General features: G+C 34.9%; 1 protein-coding gene and 1 pseudogene across 1 annotated transcript in view; both read right to left on the reverse strand.

Moving 5' to 3' along the window:
- Positions 1–18862, reverse strand: part of Ca-alpha1D (Ca[2+]-channel protein alpha[[1]] subunit D) — a 6221746-nt gene that overhangs the window by 1641811 nt on the left and 4561073 nt on the right. The gene's annotated exons all lie outside the window — the stretch shown is intronic.
- Positions 6430–7772, reverse strand: LOC137234325 (very-long-chain enoyl-CoA reductase pseudogene; annotated as a pseudogene).

Here is an 18862-nt window from a genome sequence, read left to right on the forward strand (position 1 = left end):
TTTTATATTTATCTCCTTACTTGTTTATTTTATTCTTATCTTATACATCCGATTATTCGGAGATTACGAACGGGATAAGATTATTGTTCAGCCCCATTCATGATAGGTATGAAGTCTTCGGCACAGCCGAAGACAGTCCCGTCCTTACTTGTTAATTTTAGTTTTATTTGTGTGATTGTATTCTCGTTACTTATAAAGTTTCTTGCCGTGCCTTTTAGCATGGTCTTTATCATGGTTATCGCTAAGGCTTCATGACTATCCTTGATTTGGTCTAGAATATCAAGTGCATCTAAGAAACTGTGCAAATTTTCAGGCTTGCCATCAAACTCTGGCAGCACTGATGAGGCAGTGTTGATAAATTCTACTACTGTTTGTGCCATTGTAACGTTTATGTATGGGATATTTACTGGTTTATGTTCTTCCACCGATGAATTTTGACTTAATGTTGGTGAAAAGGTGCGGGTTCGTGAGGATTCGGTTAGAAATGAGCTAAAATCAACTTGAAGATTTTCCTCTATAGTAGTTGGTATGGGTATTTCTATGTTGTATCTCGCTAATGAGTATATTAATTTGTCACGTGCGTGTGAAAATAACTGGTAAGCTTCGTTTTGGTGTTCTTTAGTGAGTATATTATTTACCTTATTGATTACCTGTCCTTTATTATTTATGGATTCTACGATTGTGTTTAAGTGTTTAACTGTAGTTTCTGGTTTTATCGTGGTATTTTTATTTATGCATTTATATGCTTTTTTCTCTTTAATTTTTTCTTCTGATAATTTGTCATGGATATCTTGCCATTTACTTATTTTATTTAAATGGTTTCCTTACCAAATTCATAGCTTGATATTGCCATCATTATGCCTTGAGCTATTTTAGTCCACCGAGGCATTTTAATGAATTTTCCTAACCATTTTCTATCAAGTTGAGTAAATTGGACAAAGGAGAAGTTTTTTTTTTGTGTATTTTTGTTTATTTTCCTTAATTCTTGGATTTTTTCTTTTACCTTAATCCTATCTGCTCTATTTGTTGTAACGTTCAAAATCTTGCAAGTTTCGGCTATTTCTTTTCTTTTTTTAAATTTTTTACCTCCCCGCTTCCTTCTTTGGATTTTGGGGCAGGAACGTTTGGTATTTCTTCTGTTTTGTTCAATCTGTTCCTTTGTCGATACCCTTCTATAGTGATCGGTTTCGGACCTTGCTTGTCTGCTTTTTTATTTTTCTAAATTTTTTCTGAAATCTTTATAAAATCTTTGATTGTGTTTTCACACTTCTCAAAAATTTTATGGAATTCCTCTTCTGTTGTTATTCCGTTCACAACAAAGGAAATAACTGAAACTGTGTATATGTAACGAGAGTTAGCAGGGTATTTAAGAAGCTTTACGAAAACAACCTAAGCATTTCAATCTATTTAAATATTGAATATTTACTTTACGTTTCATTAATTCTTTTTTCTTTCTTTAAGTTTTTACATATATATTTTTTTTGTGTTGGTTTAAATTATTTCTAATATCTCCTATTGTACAAAAAAAATCCTAGGCAAAAATGTAATTTTTGCCAATGGTTAAGCGTCACAGGGCCGCCCAAGTTATTCTAAAAATTTTAATTATTTAAATATACTTAATATACATAACATTCGCTGCCAGTCGTATTGTCCATTATGTCCTGTTGGTTTGCCATATAATATTAGTTGCCAGTCTTATTCCAATTATGTCCTACTGGTTTGCTACTCTGCATTTATTTAGTGTTTGGCCAGATATTATGGTTATTCCACTCCATTTATGCGTTTAATTTATTACTGAGCTTCCGTTATTTTTCTTCAAACAAACGTTCATAACTAATTGATCCAAATAACCACCATGAGTTTATTCGTGTTTGCCATAAGTGCAAATTACGTTGGGTTGATCAAATTACGTTGGGTTGATCTAGCTTGCGATGTAATTATTGCTCAATTTTTCTGTGCAGGATTTTTATCGAGCATGATCTCAAAAAAAATTTTTCTCTATGTTTTAAACTTGGCAGGACCTTTCAGATTTTTACCCAAATCTGTCAGGATCTTTTCCTCCAGCAAGATCTTTAGCAGTTTTGTCAATTTTTGATCAGGCTGGCAGGATCGCCATGTAAGGGTATGTTTGTAGATTTAAAACAAAATTGTAATTTATTGGTGCTAATGTTCAGCGCAGACATCAGATTCCCTTTTATTAACAAATGCGTTCCTTTTATAGGAATTCTACTTACGATACTATTACAATATTTTGTACAATACTTACACACTAAAAATAACTACATTCTATTTCTATATACATATTCAATACAATATTCTTATTACCTAACTATGTAATAATGTTTGGTCAGTCGCACCGCCAAACTGACGTTGTCATTCAGTTAGGTTTACGGGTTAAGCAACTGTAAATGGATATGGCCCCCACTGGGTTCAATGTAACTTAATTTTGCCGCTATGAGTAATTTGTGTGTGTTCGAAAGTGAAATTCATTTGTTTATGCATTTCAAGTTAGACTTATTATGGCGTGTACATAAGTACAAATATCTTATAATACGGTAACACCACAGAGTCATGCCACACCAACGGAGTCTACTGATCATACTCCTGACTCGAAACAAAGGTTGCATTCAAAAAAGGTTTCACATACATTTGTGCATTCTCATTCAACATGTGCTTATTGTCAAACAGTAGAACACACATTGGGAAATTGTACCTCGTTTTTAGCTCTTCCTGTGTCAAGTAGATCTGAATTTTTGAAGCGCTCAGGTCTTTGCATAAATTGTTTTCGAAAAGGCCACTCTGTAGCAAAATGCACTTCCAAATTTAAATGTCGTGTTTGTAAAGGCATGCATCATACACACTTACATATATTTTCGCCGAGTTCCGATGCAAAGCCTAGCACTGCTCAGCAGGCTTCTGAGTCAACTCTACCAGTCGCTATGGTGATACGATCACAAAAAAGGGCTATTATCCCAACAGCCATAATTCTAATGAAAGACAGTTTTGGGATTTTCCAACCCGTTCGGGCTCTGTTAGACTCTTATTCAGAAGTAAATTTTATTACTGAAGAAACCGCTAAACGCTTGCAGATGAAGCTACAAATATCTAATCAGGAAATCTCCGGAATCGGTGACGTTCAAACAACGTTAAAGCTTGCAGTATACGCTACATTTCGCTCTCGTTTTTCAACTTTTGAACGTTCTACACAGTTTCCGGTAACTAAGAAAATATCGGCGATGCATATCAACCACGCGCCGTGATGCCCCGCTATCCCTAAGCTTGTGTCTCTCCCGAGGCCCTAATTATAATCAACCCCCCGGTCTCATGATGGTGCGAGTCTACCGGAGGGCGATCCTACATCTTACTACGCGACGGCAATGGGGAAGGGGAGCGCGGACAAAAAGACGCATTTCAATTATGCGCCATGATGCCCCGCTACTCCTGAATGTGTTTTCTCCCGAGCCATGTATATCGTGTGTTTTTTTCTCTAATTCTCTACCCCCGGTCTCGTGTCGAGTCAATTGGGGGGAATCCTAAACCTTACTACTGGTGGGCAATGGGGAAAGGGAGCGATATGCACGAAGACACGGAAGAGCTTGCCAAAAGCTCGCAAACCAAAAGGCAAATTAGTTTTTTTTAATAAGATTAAGGGGGGGAGGGGGGGCTGAACTAAACCACCCCAAATTCACGCGCTCACCCTGAGCGAGGATCACAGAACACCTACGCGCTCGACAAAATTCCGAGGCCAACAATAAAATAAAACCTGCAATACGCATCGTCATTCGAATACTGTTGAGCATAGGATTTATGAAAAGTATCGACACCAAGTAATCAACAACCGAAACATAAACCGATTTCAAATTCATCGTTCCACGTCAAAACCCCGATTGGTAAATCGCTTCAAGGAGATACCATAAAGAAATTTACTCATTAAGCATGTTAACTGATTTATTCCGTAGGTTCGCAACATTCGTCTCCATTTGAGAATCTGGGGAATCGTTTTATATTTAAAATTAACGATCCACCCGGAACATTTCCATGAATACTAAAAGGAACTACGCAAGTCGAAACGTTTCCACGATACATCATAAGTTATGCCAGTACTCATATATAGTATTACACACAACTTAATCTACATATAAATAAGTTAGTTTGCACTCATGTCAATTGCTACATGAATTAAGAGCCTTGCTAATGAATACCCCTTCTATCTAAAGCTTCTATTAAATTAGCTTTGTTATTATCCCTATTACAAAAAAATAAATGTTTAAAGTGTTTACAGCTCTTAGTTACATTGTACGGGCAGATTTTTTAAGTAATATTATTTTTCTTGCTAAATATTATAAACGTATAAACACATAACTAAACCGCTTCAATAACATTACTAATGCAGCTTGCACTGCAATCAGTACAATTAAAATTAGCATCAGTCAAATATTGTTGAAAAACATGTGAAATCGTCGTTTCCTACTCACCATGCGCTATTCCGTAATGGAAAGAACCATTAGCCGCGAACATCCATTCAGCTATGACCATAGGTTCATGTGCACCCTTTACACACTTGCGCCAACACAAACTCCAACAACCAAGATAAAGAGGGTGGGATCATTAATTCTATTGTGGCCGGGCTAACTCTACAAACGCTCCTCAATTCGCCAACACATATTGAAATAATTAACCAACTAATCTATTTTCAAATACATCGCGTTCGGCACGACATTTGTATTAACTTTATTGGAAACAAGAGATATTAACCTAAATCTACTTTCTGTACCGGGGCACTCAAGAAAAATTCAATTTACATCCCCTTTCTTACATACTAAAGGAAAACAAGATCTTATCTGTTCACTTGTATGCACAGTTGTATGTGCACAGCAGCTACCTCAACTAAGTGGTTGTAAAATTTGTACTCAAAATCCATATTTTTTTACATATTAACTTAAATGACATCGAAATTTTATATTCACGTAGGGTTGCTTGTGTGCGCAATTTTGTGTGAGTGGGACATAGGATCATGTTAAATGATTCTTGTAAAACTGGATCACCAGTTGCGGACACTCCACATGGGCCCGCTCCGCCGGCACTAGCTCATCCTCGTTAACCCCCTTCCACTGGATGAGAAACATCAGTTCACCCGTGGATGACGTTGTATGTATGTATGTATGTATGGCATATGGTTCTAGTCCTCGGTCGAAACCAGACGCATCACCCGTTTTTTGTTCGACTGAAGAAGGAAAGAAAGGGAAATAAACAAGTTGACGGGCGGCATAGGTGAGCGTGTCTTACTGTTTTCCGCTTTTAGTGAATCCTCAAATGCTGCTATAAGTGCCGGGCATCCCAAATTCTCCTCCAGCTCCCACGAACTCGCCCATCTCACGAGGTACTCGGTCCGCCCATTGTGAGTGCGCCTGGCCTCAATGCGCTCCACCACATACTCCTCCCGCTCGCTCTCATCCAGGCTCTCCATTGTCGAACCAACGCCCTGGTTATTCACCCAAATAAATAAAAATAAATAAAACAATGTAGACATGGCTTCAAAAGGGGGATGGATTCGAGTTGTCCAACATTACTTAGGCAAATAATATTGCGTTGCACTGACACTATCCGGAAAATAGGCATAACAGGGCGAAAAATCTTTCCCCGCCGAAGGTAGAAATTGGAAATGGGAAAAAGATCCCTAACCTTGAGCAGTATCTGGTACCCCTTACCACTGGCGGGGGGAAGCACCAGACTTACAAAAGGTCGTAGAAATCGGAAGAGTAGATCACAGTGCGTAACTCTCCCTACCTCGAACAGTATCTGATACCCCTTTCCACTGGTGGGGGGAAGTGTCAGACTTGAACGAGGTTCTAACATAAAAAAGGGGTAATCATTTCATTATATTACTTCACGCAGTATCTGCTACCCCTTACCACTGGTGGGGGGAAGTAGCAGACTGACGCAAAGTTTCCCTTATTTGGTAGCGGCGAGAGGAGCCACAAGAAAGATGATACACAAAACCGCCAACTAATAGCCACGTTTAATAAAAAAAAGGGTTTAAATAGCATACTAATAAAACGAGGAGAAAAACATTAAGTCTAAGATTCGTTGTTGGTATGCGATTAATTTTACGTTTTTTTCGGTGCAAATTTAAATTCCAGCTAAAGTTGACTATAGTCCAACCCTGTCGAACAAAGTGGCCAATTGCACTGAAACCCAAACTTAATGCGTATGTATTTATATAAAGGACTAAACGCATGTTTATACATATACATCCAGCTCTATAAAGTGAGGAAGTCTGCATAAAAAGGTTAAAAATGTTATTTTGCATTCGCACTCCATTAATATTTAGTTTATGTTAGGTGACGAAACCCATGAATCCCATGAGTATGTTCTATTCAGTCTCACTAAATGGCCACTTGCTAGATATTTTCACTTCCCCAAGTTTATTTAATCTAAAGGCCAAAATTTTAAAGCAATCAATGGCATCGTTACACCAGTTATAACACTCGATATTAAATTTACGCTATGATTGTCTAAAATACGTAAACCGCTTATGTGTTGAACACGCCCGTTCGGATACTCGACAATCTTTTCGTCCTTGTCAATGCCTGAGAATTGAAGCGTTGCTCCGAGGAATGAATCCAATAACGAACCAAAGAGTCCCGCTATGCCACCAAATATGACTAGAGGCCATTGTGGCGGACTTATTAATCATGTGTGTGTATCAACCGTATAGCGTATTGTGCAGTAGTAGACGAGTACAATCAGCAAACCACCCATGAGACAAGCGGCAATACCTTACAGAGAAACACCTCCACCATGCCACCCCCCTCACAAAAAAAAAACACTAAATTTTATTACCAGCACACAAACGAATGCCTTAATTATATTTTTATTCCTAACATTAAAACACCAAGTTATGATGAAATTCTAACACCTCTGACAATAACGATTAAATTTTTTCAAATGTTTAGCTTTAACAAATATGCAGCATTGCAATGGAATAATTCTTTCACCATCCTTCCAAACTTTTTGCCCAGATGATATTATAATGTTTTACCCCAAAAATAGAAATATGGCATGGCGACATTTGGGATCATCTTTAAACTCCTTTTTGTAATTGCGGCGTTTGCCTCAAGCCCACATGGTCATTGGAAAGGCGCCATCAATAGCAAAGAGCAATGCTGGTAAACATTGGGTCATTAGAGAAAATGCTACCCAGGAGCCAATTTCGTATGTATAGTTTGGGCAAGGTACCAAATTGAATAACTTGGTAAAAGGATTATCGTCAGGTACTGGGATATGTCGTACTTTCGTGTACTTTCGTGCCCGCCGGACGTAAGTTGCGTAGCGCCATATGAATGGATCGCAAAAGCCGCCAAGAAACCCCACACTCGAAGTACGCAAGGACTTGTGTATAACGGATGATTTACATGATATGACACATAAGCTGTAAATCCCCAATAGTACCTGCAGGTCTTGAAGAGATTTCGTATAGGCATTGTGGCATGTGAGAACCGGTACACAAAAATGGTCTTTAAAATTCTTTTGGCATAATGTACGGTGTAGCACGCAGCGGTAATACGTACGGTTGGTGACATAGGTTTATCTGCTGCTCCGCCAAAATGATAGCTGGGCGCCCATAGAAGTTAAGATAAACAAACAGCGGGCCGGCGATTTGCATATTGCTTATGCATGATATACCGCAAATCGCCAACTGTGGTACTAGCGGAAACGTGGCATTTGCCGTATGATCTAGAGCCCGCCGTTGACAATATCTCAATATCCATAATTTATTATCAAAATTAGCAGCAGATGTATTGGATGCACTAAACGCTATTATTTTAGAGCACTGTATTGGCTATCACCAGCGAGTTCAAATACTTATCTTTTTTTGTTCTTTTTCTCCGATATGAGTACGCACGCCTAGCGCAGTTATGAAGGAAAGAAAAGGCACCGGAAAAATCGTGAGATGTAATCCCGTTATGCCAATTCATAGGAATTTTCAATTCAACACACAGAATTTTACAAGTCCACCATTTATATATATACGCATGTCTGCCTATTTAGATATATGCACGTATTAGTGTTACACAAAATGTGCAATCACGTACCGAAAACCGAAAATTATCAAAAATCGGTACTAGTACCGGTACCCTCTTCACAAAGTTATCCACTTTTTTTTAAACAAAGAAGGTTGTTTTTTTGTTTTGTTTTTTTTTTTGTTTTTGACCTCGTCATATTTCTGGCGGGGGCAGGACTTGTTGTTTTCAACTACAAACATCATGAACCCTCCTGAATTAAGGCTTCGGTACAAAAGTCAAGAATTGAACTCTCGCAATGAACAAGTCCCGAAATGAAAACAAATTAACTTTTCTACGGCACTAGTGCGCCAGTTAGCATGACAAAAATACGTAATGTATATACATTGGCATGCTGCAAATTCACCACATCAGCTCTATCAAAAAAAAAAAAATAAACACGCGACAGGGTGGCACATTGGCACGTAGCATTTAGCATAATGGTACGTGCAGATAGAACGCGTCGTGAACAGCTTCGCAAGCCTGAAAATTCATGTCAGGGAATGGTAAATAATACAATTCTGCTTTCTGAAATTGTATTTAATATTCAGTTTAAACCATCTAGACTTTTTCAACCAGCACACGCAGTTGGTTGATTTTCATATCAGCACATGCAGTTGGTGGATTTTCGAATTTAAGTCCGATTTTTGCTATTCGAGCTGTCGCACCAAATTAAATGCATAACTTCGTCGGCCTCTACGCTCCGCTTAAACTCGCTTTATTCATCTATTTTAACATGCGTTTGTCACTAAAATAACAACCTTTTTCATACGCAATAATGAAATATCTAATGACTAACTTAAATACGCAATGATATGGGTGGGTGGCTTGGAATCACGTCCGTTCCAGTCTCCCACGCTTATCACCAAAACAAGTAATTTTGCGCGGGTGGCTTGGAATCACGTCCGTTCCAAACTCCCACACACCGCAATCTTACTGGTTTTGTTAAATAGGCATAAGCTGCTCGAAATCACGTCCATTCCGACAGCACTAATAATCATCACCCAACCAACCTCACGGCCACTCGCCCTGGCACCTCAATAAGATGCCACACTTCCTACAACAAAAAAAGGCAGTCGCCCGAGAGCGACACGATACGTTAGACGCTGGAACGGAGACCTCGGCCTCTCCGTCCAACAAAAGGAGAAACCAAAATTTTGCCGGTCTCCAGTCCAGCCAGTCAGTCCAGCACTATTACTTTATGGATTCTATATATTTTAAGAATTATGTATAATCAAATGGCAAGAAATATTCACGCCTACTTTATCATAAACGTTCCTTTCATCTTAGCTTCGGTGGCATGCTGCGCAAGTCGGGCAGGACTCCCGGTCACCCGCTACGCTGGGGAAATACGCGATTTAGGTTAAGTTTAGTTTTAATGCAAATGTTTTTTCCCGTTGCTTTTCAGCGGTGGGAGATCGGTGGGGGTAAAAACGATGTTGCGTATCGCAAGGGGCGGCATGTTTAGGCAGGATGCCTAACTTTTCCGCATCTGATTTCGATCCCCCTAATGCAACTCTGCGATTCGATACTCGATACTCGACTTTAACTTAAGACACCCACACCATCACCGCCACATGCATGTGCATGCATGTACATGCACGTGTATGTGTGCTTTTGTCAGCACTCATGCATATAGTTACATTATAATCTTACGTACGCTTATACTTACTTATATTTACTTATACATACTTACTAAATTTAATCTTACTCTTAATTTAAGCGTAGTTTTACTCTCATTTTTATTTTACCTATTTAGCTTACTTATATTTGAAACTCTCTTTCATTACACCCACTATTTACATACGTACTCACATTTAACATCAACACGTACATACATACCTATGTAACACAGAACATACATTCATACCTACATTACTTCCTTTACTTTCTCTTTCTCAATAATTGTATTTTCTAATTCCGTTTAAGATTTATGTATGCTACACATTTTTGTATAATCAGCAGTTAATAAAATTCTTTGACACATAAAGACATTAGCATCATTTCTGGCGCAGTCTTACGCGAACCTAACACGCACTGCAAAATAAAAAAAAAATTGTTTGAGTAAAGCAAAATTGTTCGAAAAGACCTTATGTTTTAAACGCAAATTTTATTGTGATTGGCACTCAAATTTTAAATATCCAAAAACTTAATTACGTTTTTTGACTTAAGAATAATGAGCAAAATTGTTCGAAAAGAATATTTGTTTTAAACATATATTTTATTGTGATTAGCGTGAAGTTCTACATAAAAAAAATATAAATAACTAAGTTTTTGAGTCACGAAAAAGCAGCAAAATCGTTCGAAAAGAAATTGTGATTTATGTGAAATTGGGCAGAAAATACGTTTTAAAACACTCGAAAATAAAAATAAAAAATACAAGAAAGCAAGAAATGTGAAAGAAAAAATTTCTATTCTAAAAACTAAAGAAAGAAAAAAACGGTAATTTGGAGGTCACCTTGGTGAGGGAACAACAACTTTATTACAAGCATATTTTTTCTTAGTTAATTTGTGCTATACGAAAACAGCATAAAAAAAAGAGAAAGAAAGAAAAATTTGCATTCTTAGAAACTGTAAAAAGATAAAAGCGATTTGGAGGTCACCTTCGATAGAACTATTGATTTCATGCAATTTGTTTTTATTTGTGCTACTCGAAGAGAGCATGCAATATTTAACCAAATACGAGAAATGAACTAACTGAAAAATCAAAATTAAATATTAAAAACAACAAAACCAGCATAAAGAACTCAATATCCGTGTGCATATATGAACATACATCAGCAATTAAATATAACAACAATTACAAAACAAGAGAACATCAATCAATAACTTGGGCACATTTTGAGTAGACAAAAAAAAACGGGGAGCAAATAGCAACAACAATCATTTTCTCATCATGTAGGTAAAGTCATCTTTGATCGAACTCGTCAATTGCAACAAATACAAATAAAGTATAATAACTTAAGAAGAAATAATGTTGAAGCAAAAGGTATTTTTCCACTCATATGTACAAATGTATATATTTATTTATATATGTACGTAATTAACATTAAAGAGAGCAAATCCATATTTTGATCATTTTTGTAGAAATTCATTTAGTGTAAATTCATTATATTCAATATGGAGAACTTAGATGTCAATATTAAATTTAAACTTATTTCGACAAACATAAATAGCATTCCTCCTTATGATGGAAATAGAGACGCATTGTCAAATTTCGTACATCGAATAGACTCCATGGTTCAAATTTTAAATAGTTTTACCGCTGACGAATATAAAATTTTATTAATTGGCCAAATTAAAGATAAAATTATTGGGAGTGCAAGAAGATCCATTTTAATCAACGGGAATCCAGACACTTGGCCGGAAATAAGAAAAGTTCTTATCGATAATAATGGCGAAAAAAATTCCGTTGATGAATTAATTGATAAAATACGAGTTTGTAGATGTGATTGTACAATTGGGGTTTTTTATAATTTACTCAATACATTATTATGTCGATTAAATAACGCATCACAATTTAGTGGAAATAGTTCATTGAGTATAAATAGTGAAAACAATGCCAGAATTGCCTTGAATTCATTTAAATTTGGTTTACCGGAACCTGTAAAAAGCATTATTGTGAGTAGGGATCCAAAAACGTTAAAAGATGCATATGATATTATAAAATCAAATGGTTATTTGAAATATACAAACAAACGAACACACTTTTTTATCAGTACTCAGTTTAACAAAAATAATAATAACTTTGAACATAATGTTAGTAACATGAGACCTTATGCTACTCAATAGCATAGACAACAGAACAGAGAAACCAATCTGAGTAATTATGTTAATCAACAGCATAGGCACCAGTTCAGTAATAACGATAGAGTAAACGATATTAGCAGTAATGTTAGCCAACAACATAGACCACAGTACAGCAACAGTAATGTTAATAATTCTGGGCGATACAATAACCATAACAGTATGCCACTGAATTCTTTTGTTCAGCCAAGTTTTAATAGCAACCAAACAAATAGAACGAATCGTAGCTCACGTAATTTTTATAATCAAAATAATAACAACAATAATGAAAGACTGTATAATAATAGAAATCCGCCTGCAGAGCCTATGGAAATAGGAGTCAATGAAAATGAACAAAATTTTCAATTAGACGGTCTAAGAAATTACTCTATATAACAATAAACACCAACGTAAGAAAACTTAAATTTATAATAGATACAGGTGCAGAATTCAGTATAATAAATCCACATATATGCAATCCCAAATGGAAAATAAAATCACTTCCAATCACCTTAAAAGTAATTAGTAGAGATGTTACAACGCACATTCAATATAGCTTTCCATTGTTTAAAGAATTTAATAAGCCAAATTTTTACGTAAATTTTTTAGTCTGTTTGTATGATTTTAATAATCGGGGATTGCCCATATTGCTTTTTCAAATGTATGAAAACATTTATTTGAAGCAATTTTTTTTAATTTTATAATTTATTTAATAATTTGGGAAAAATTTAAACAACGTGACATCAGGACGGACAAGGCGACAGCTGTTTCGATTATACCTTGTAAATCTCTTCAAATCCTTTTCTCCCGGGAGTGGGAGTCGAACTCGCACTCCTACGATAATTGAAATGGTTGTAAACGCATTCAGCTACGTTCTATTTATAGAACTACAACGAATTTCCCAAATTATTAAATAAATTATAAAATTAAAAAAAATTGCTTCAAATAAATGTTTTCATACATTTGAAAAAGCAATATGGGCAATCCCCGATTATTAAAATCATACAAACAGACAAAATTGGTTAATTGGTTGTAGTTCTATAAATAGAACGAAAACAGCAACAAAAACCAAAGTTTCTTTGAAAACCGCCGTACCAAGCATAGCTTTAACACATAATTGCATACGAAGTATGCAATGTGTAAAAGATTAAAATATGCAAAAAGAAGGCAATTGGGAAGAACTTTACAACAGGCATGACGTAGCTGAATGCGTTTACAACCATTTCAACTATCGTAGGAGTGCGAGTTCGACTCCCACTCCCGGGAGAAAAGGCTTTGAAGAGATTTACAAGGTATAATCGAAACAGCTGTCGCCTTGTCCGTCCTGATGTCACGTTGTTTAAATTTTTCCCAAATTATTAAATAAATTATAAAATTAAAAAAATTGCTTCAAATAAATGTTTTCATACATTTGAAAAAGCAATATGGGCAATCCCCGATTATTAAAATCATACAAACAGACAAAATTGGTTAATTCGTTGTAGTTCTATAAATAGAACGAAAACAGCAACAAAAACCAAAGTTTCTTTGAAAACCGCCGTACCAAGCATAGCTTTAACACATAATTGCATACGAAGTATGCAATATGTAAAAGATTAAAATATGCAAAAAGAAGGCAATTGGGAAGAACTTTACAACAGGCATGACATAGCTGAATGCGTTTACAACCATTTCAACTATCGTAGGAGTGCGAGTTCGACTCCCACTCCCGGGAGAAAAGGCTTTGAAGAGATTTACAAGGTATAATCGAAACAGCTGTCGCCTTGTCCGTCCTGATGTCACGTTGTTTAAATTTTTCCCAAATTATTAAATAAATTATAAAATTAAAAAAAATTGCTTCAAATAAATGTTTTCATACATTTGAAAAAGCAATATGGGCAATCCCCGATTATTAAAATCATACAAACAGACAAAATTGGTTAATTCGTTGTAGTTCTATAAATAGAACGAAAACAGCAACAAAAACCAAAGTTTCTTTGAAAACCGCCGTACCAAGCATAGCTTTAACACATAATTGCATACGAAGTATGAAATGTGTAACAGATTAAAATATGCAAAAAAAAAGGCAATTGGGAAGAACTTTACAACAGGCATGACGTAGCTGAATGCGTTTACAACCATTTCAACTATCGTAGGAGTGCGAGTTCGACTCCCACTCCCGGGAGAAAAGGCTTTGAAGAGATTTACAAGGTATAATCGAAACAGCTGTCGCCTTGTCCGTCCTGATGTCACGTTGTTTAAATTTTTCCCAAATTATTAAATAAATTATAAAATTAAAAAAATTGCTTCAAATAAATGTTTTCATACATTTGAAAAAGCAATATGGCCAATCCACGATTATTAAAATCATACAAACAGACAAAATTGGTTAATTCGTTGTAGTTCTATAAATAGAACGAAAACAGCAACAAAAACCAAAGTTTCTTTGAAAACCGCCGTACCAAGCATAGCTTTAACACATAATTGCATACGAAGTATGCAATGTGTAAAAGATTAAAATATGCAAAAAGAAGGCAATTGGGAAGAACTTTACAACAGGCATGACGTAGCTGAATGCGTTTACAACCATTTCAACTATCGTAGGAGTGCGAGTTCGACTCCCACTCCCGGGAGAAAAGGCTTTGAAGAGATTTACAAGGTATAATCGAAACAGCTGTCGCCTTGTCCGTCCTGATGTCACGTTGTTTAAATTTTTCCCAAATTATTAAATAAATTATAAAATTAAAAAAAATTGCTTCAAATAAATGTTTTCATACATTTGAAAAAGCAATATGGGCAATCCCCGATTATTAAAATCATACAAACAAACAAAATTGGTTAATTCGTTGTAGTTCTATAAATAGAACGAAAACAGCAACAAAAACCAAAGTTTCTTTGAAAACCGCCGTACCAAGCATAGCTTTAACACATAATTGCATACGAAGTATGCAATGTGTAAAAGATTAAAATGTGCAAAAAGAAGGCAATTGGGAAGAACTTTACAACAGGCATGACGTAGCTGAATGCGTTTACAACCATTTCAACTATCGTAGGAGTGCGAGTTCGACTCCCACTCCCGGGAGAAAAGGCTTTGAAGAGATTTACAAGGTATAATCGAAACAGCTGTCGCCTTGTCCGTGCTGATGTCACGTTGTTTAAATTTTTCCCAAATTATTAAATAAATTATAAAATTAAAAAAAATTGCTTCAAATAAATGTTTTCATACATTTGAAAAAGCAATATGGGCAATCCCCGATTATTAAAATCATACAAACAGACAAAATTGGTTAATTCTTTGTAGTTCTATAAATAGAACGAAAACAGCAACAAAAACCAAAGTTTCTTTGAAAACCGCCGTACCAAGCATAGCTTTAACACATAATTGCATACGAAGTATGAAATGTGTAAAAGATTAAAATATGCAAAAAGAAGGCAATTGGGAAGAACTTTACAACAGGCATGACGTAGCTGAATGCGTTTACAACCATTTCAACTATCGTAGGAGTGCGAGTTCGACTCCCACTCCCGGGAGAAAAGGCTTTGAAGAGATTTACAAGGTATAATCGAAACAGCTGTCGCCTTGTCCGTCCTGATGTCACGTTGTTTAAATTTTTCCCAAATTATTAAATAAATTGTAAATTTTTTAGAATTAGAATTTCACAGGTATTTTGATGGTCTGATAGGAAATAATATATTGCTTAGCTTGAGTTGTAAAATAGACTACGAACACAGAGTTTTAATAACAAAAGATGCAAGAATACCGATTTATTTTAGCGAAGAAGAAGAATTGGCAGTAGAAGATTATTTGAATATTGAAACTTTGAATATATTGACTAATGAAGAAGAATTTATGGAAGACTCGTTACCTAAAATGTTTCCTTCACATTTAAATTCAAAACACGAAGAAATTTTCAAAAAGAGTTTTAAGTAAATTTAAAGATATTTTTTATAAAGGTGGCGAAAATTTACCTTTTAGTAGTGAAATTCGTCATCCAATCATAACAAAAACTGATAGTCCTATATATAGCAAACTGTACAGATATCCTGTGATACACCGATCAGAGGTGGATAGGCAAATACAGGATATGCTAGCACAAAATATTATATCGCCGAGTAGTAGTCCTTACAATTCCCTATTATGGGTTGCACCCAAGAAACCGGATAACAGTGGTAAACAAAAATGGAGAATTGTGATAGACTACCGAAAATTAAATGACCAAACAGTGGACGACAAGTTCCCACTTCCAAATATGGAGGACATATTTGATAAGTTGGGAAAATGTTCGTATTTTAGTACTATAGACCTCGCTAAGGGATTCCATCAAATTGAGGTACATCCTGACGATAGGGCTAAAACGGCTTTTTCTACTGCAAGTGGCCATTATGAATTTAATCGTATGACATTTGGCCTTAAAACGGTCCCTGCAACATTTCAAAGGTTAATAAACCACGTATTAAGAGATCATATTAACAAAATTTGCGTTGTCTATCTAGACGACATTTTGATTTTTTCAACCAGTTTTCAGGAACACATAGAGTCCATTAAAAAAGTATTTAGCACTTTACGCGATTAAAATTTAAAAGTACAAATTGATAAATGCCATTTCGCGGCATTGACTACAAGGTTTTTAGGGCACCTTGCAACAGGTGAAGGTATTAAACCTGATCCCTCAAAAATTTATGCAATAAATAAAATGCAGCCACCTTCTAATATAAAGGAAATCAAACGATTTTTAGGTATCGCCGGTTATTACCGAAAATTTATGCGAGATTATGCCAAAGTTGCATATCCCATGGTTCGACTTTTAAAGCAAAATGCTGTATTAGATTTTAAAAACCAAGATTTCTTAAATTCCTTTGAAACTCTTAAAAAACTCATTACTAGTGAAGTGTTACAACCACCAGACTTTAATAAAAAGTTTATACTCACAACCGATGCATCACAATTCGCAATAGGTGCAGTTTTAAGCCAACAAGGCCATCCAATTTGTTATGCATCAAGAACATTGTCTGACCATGAAATTCGGTATTCAACTATAGAAAAGAATCACTTGCTGTTGTCTGGTCAGTAAAACATTTCCGCACATATTTATACGGTCGCAAGTTTCAAATTCAGACTGACCACAAACCATTAGTTTGGCTACACAACATTAAGGAGCCAAACATGAAACTACAAAGGTGGAAAATTCTACTAAATGAGTATGATTTTGAAATGTCGCATATAAAAGGTAAAGATAACACAGTTGCTGACGTTCTTAGTAGATATTTTGTACATGACGAAGTCAAAAATTCGATAAAAGAAGATATTTTTAATAGCCAAGTAAGTGTAGAAAATCAATTCAATGGAGAAAGTGACGATCAAATAGATATTAAATCAACAGATGCGACGGTGCACAGCGCACTTGAAGATAATTTGAACTATATATTTATAACTGAAAAAGCAATAAATTACTACAAGAATCAAATATACTTACGTTATGGAGAAAAAGAAAAGTCTATGTTAAAAATTGTGAACAAAAAGTGCCAGAAGCACATAGAAATATCCTTTGAATCAGATCTCAATAAAATTATGCAAGATATATTAATAGATAAAGGTATAATGTATATATATTGTGAAAAAGAATTGAAAAAAAATAGTAATTTTGATAATAAATCTTTGACACTGTATCGATCAAATATTAAGCTAATTGAAATCACTGACAAAAATGATATGTTGACTATCATTGAAAATGAACATCTTCGCAATAACCACCGAGGAATTCGAGAAGTTAAAAAAAAAATATTTTTACCTGAAACTTTATAAAACTATAACGTATTACATAAATAATTGTTCCATTTGTGCTAAAGCTAAGCATGACAGAAACCCTTTAAAAATACCGTTCCAAATAACAGAAACCCCTACACATTTTAATGATATAGTCCATATAGATATTTGATACCCCTTCCGAAATAAAATGTATTTGACAACCATAGACAAATTCTCTAAGTATGCTACATTTCATAAATTAAATGATAGAAACTGGATTGCGATTCTAGCCGCTTTAAAAGAACGTATTTTATTTTCAGGAAAGATGAATAAACTCATCTTCGATAACGATCGTTGCATTTTACATAGTGCTGTAAAGTTATTTTTAAAAGAACAAGGCATTGAGTCACACGTAACCACGCCATACCTTAAGACAGGTAATTCAGACATTGAACGCCTCCACGGCACACTTGATGAACATCTACGCATATTAGACACTGACAACAATAATAAAACAATAGACTTAGATGACAAACTTTTTAATATATTTAATGCCTACAATAGAACTATTCATTCTACCACAAAAATACGACCAATTGGTTTTATAATAAAAAACTATGATAAAGAAGACATAAATAAATTATGTAAAGAGTATGAACAACAAAAAATTCGAAGAATAAATAAATTAAATAAAAATAGAAATGCTGAACCTAAACAATTGGAAAACATTGTAGTTAATAGACAAATTGCGAAAAGTAAGCCTAAATATAAGAAACTTGTAAAATATGATCGCCAAGGTAATTATGTTATAGATTCTTCTAACAATAGAAATATAAAATATTACAAAAGTCAATGCAAGCGAAACTACAATTTGAACAATAAATAATGTAAATAGTAGTTAAAACATTTTCTTTTGTTTTTACAATGAAATTTTTTTCAGTTTTTGTAATACAATAAATAATCATTAAATTAAATATTTGTGAGGGCACAAATAACTTAAGGGTGGAGGAGTTACATTATAATCTTACGTACGCTTATACTTACTTATATTTACTTATACATACTTACTAACTTTAATCTTACTCTTAATTTAAGCTTAGTCCCACTCTCATATTTATTTTACCTATTAAGCTTACTTATATTTGAAACTCTCTTTCATTACACCCACTATTTACATACGTACTCACATTTAACATCAACACGTACATACATACCTATGTAACACAGAACATACATTCATACCTACATTACTTCCTTTACTTTCTCTTTCTCAATAATTGTATTTTCT

Source organism: Eurosta solidaginis, chromosome X, assembly GCF_040869045.1.
Source record: "Eurosta solidaginis isolate ZX-2024a chromosome X, ASM4086904v1, whole genome shotgun sequence".
NCBI lineage: Eukaryota > Metazoa > Arthropoda > Insecta > Diptera > Tephritidae > Eurosta > Eurosta solidaginis.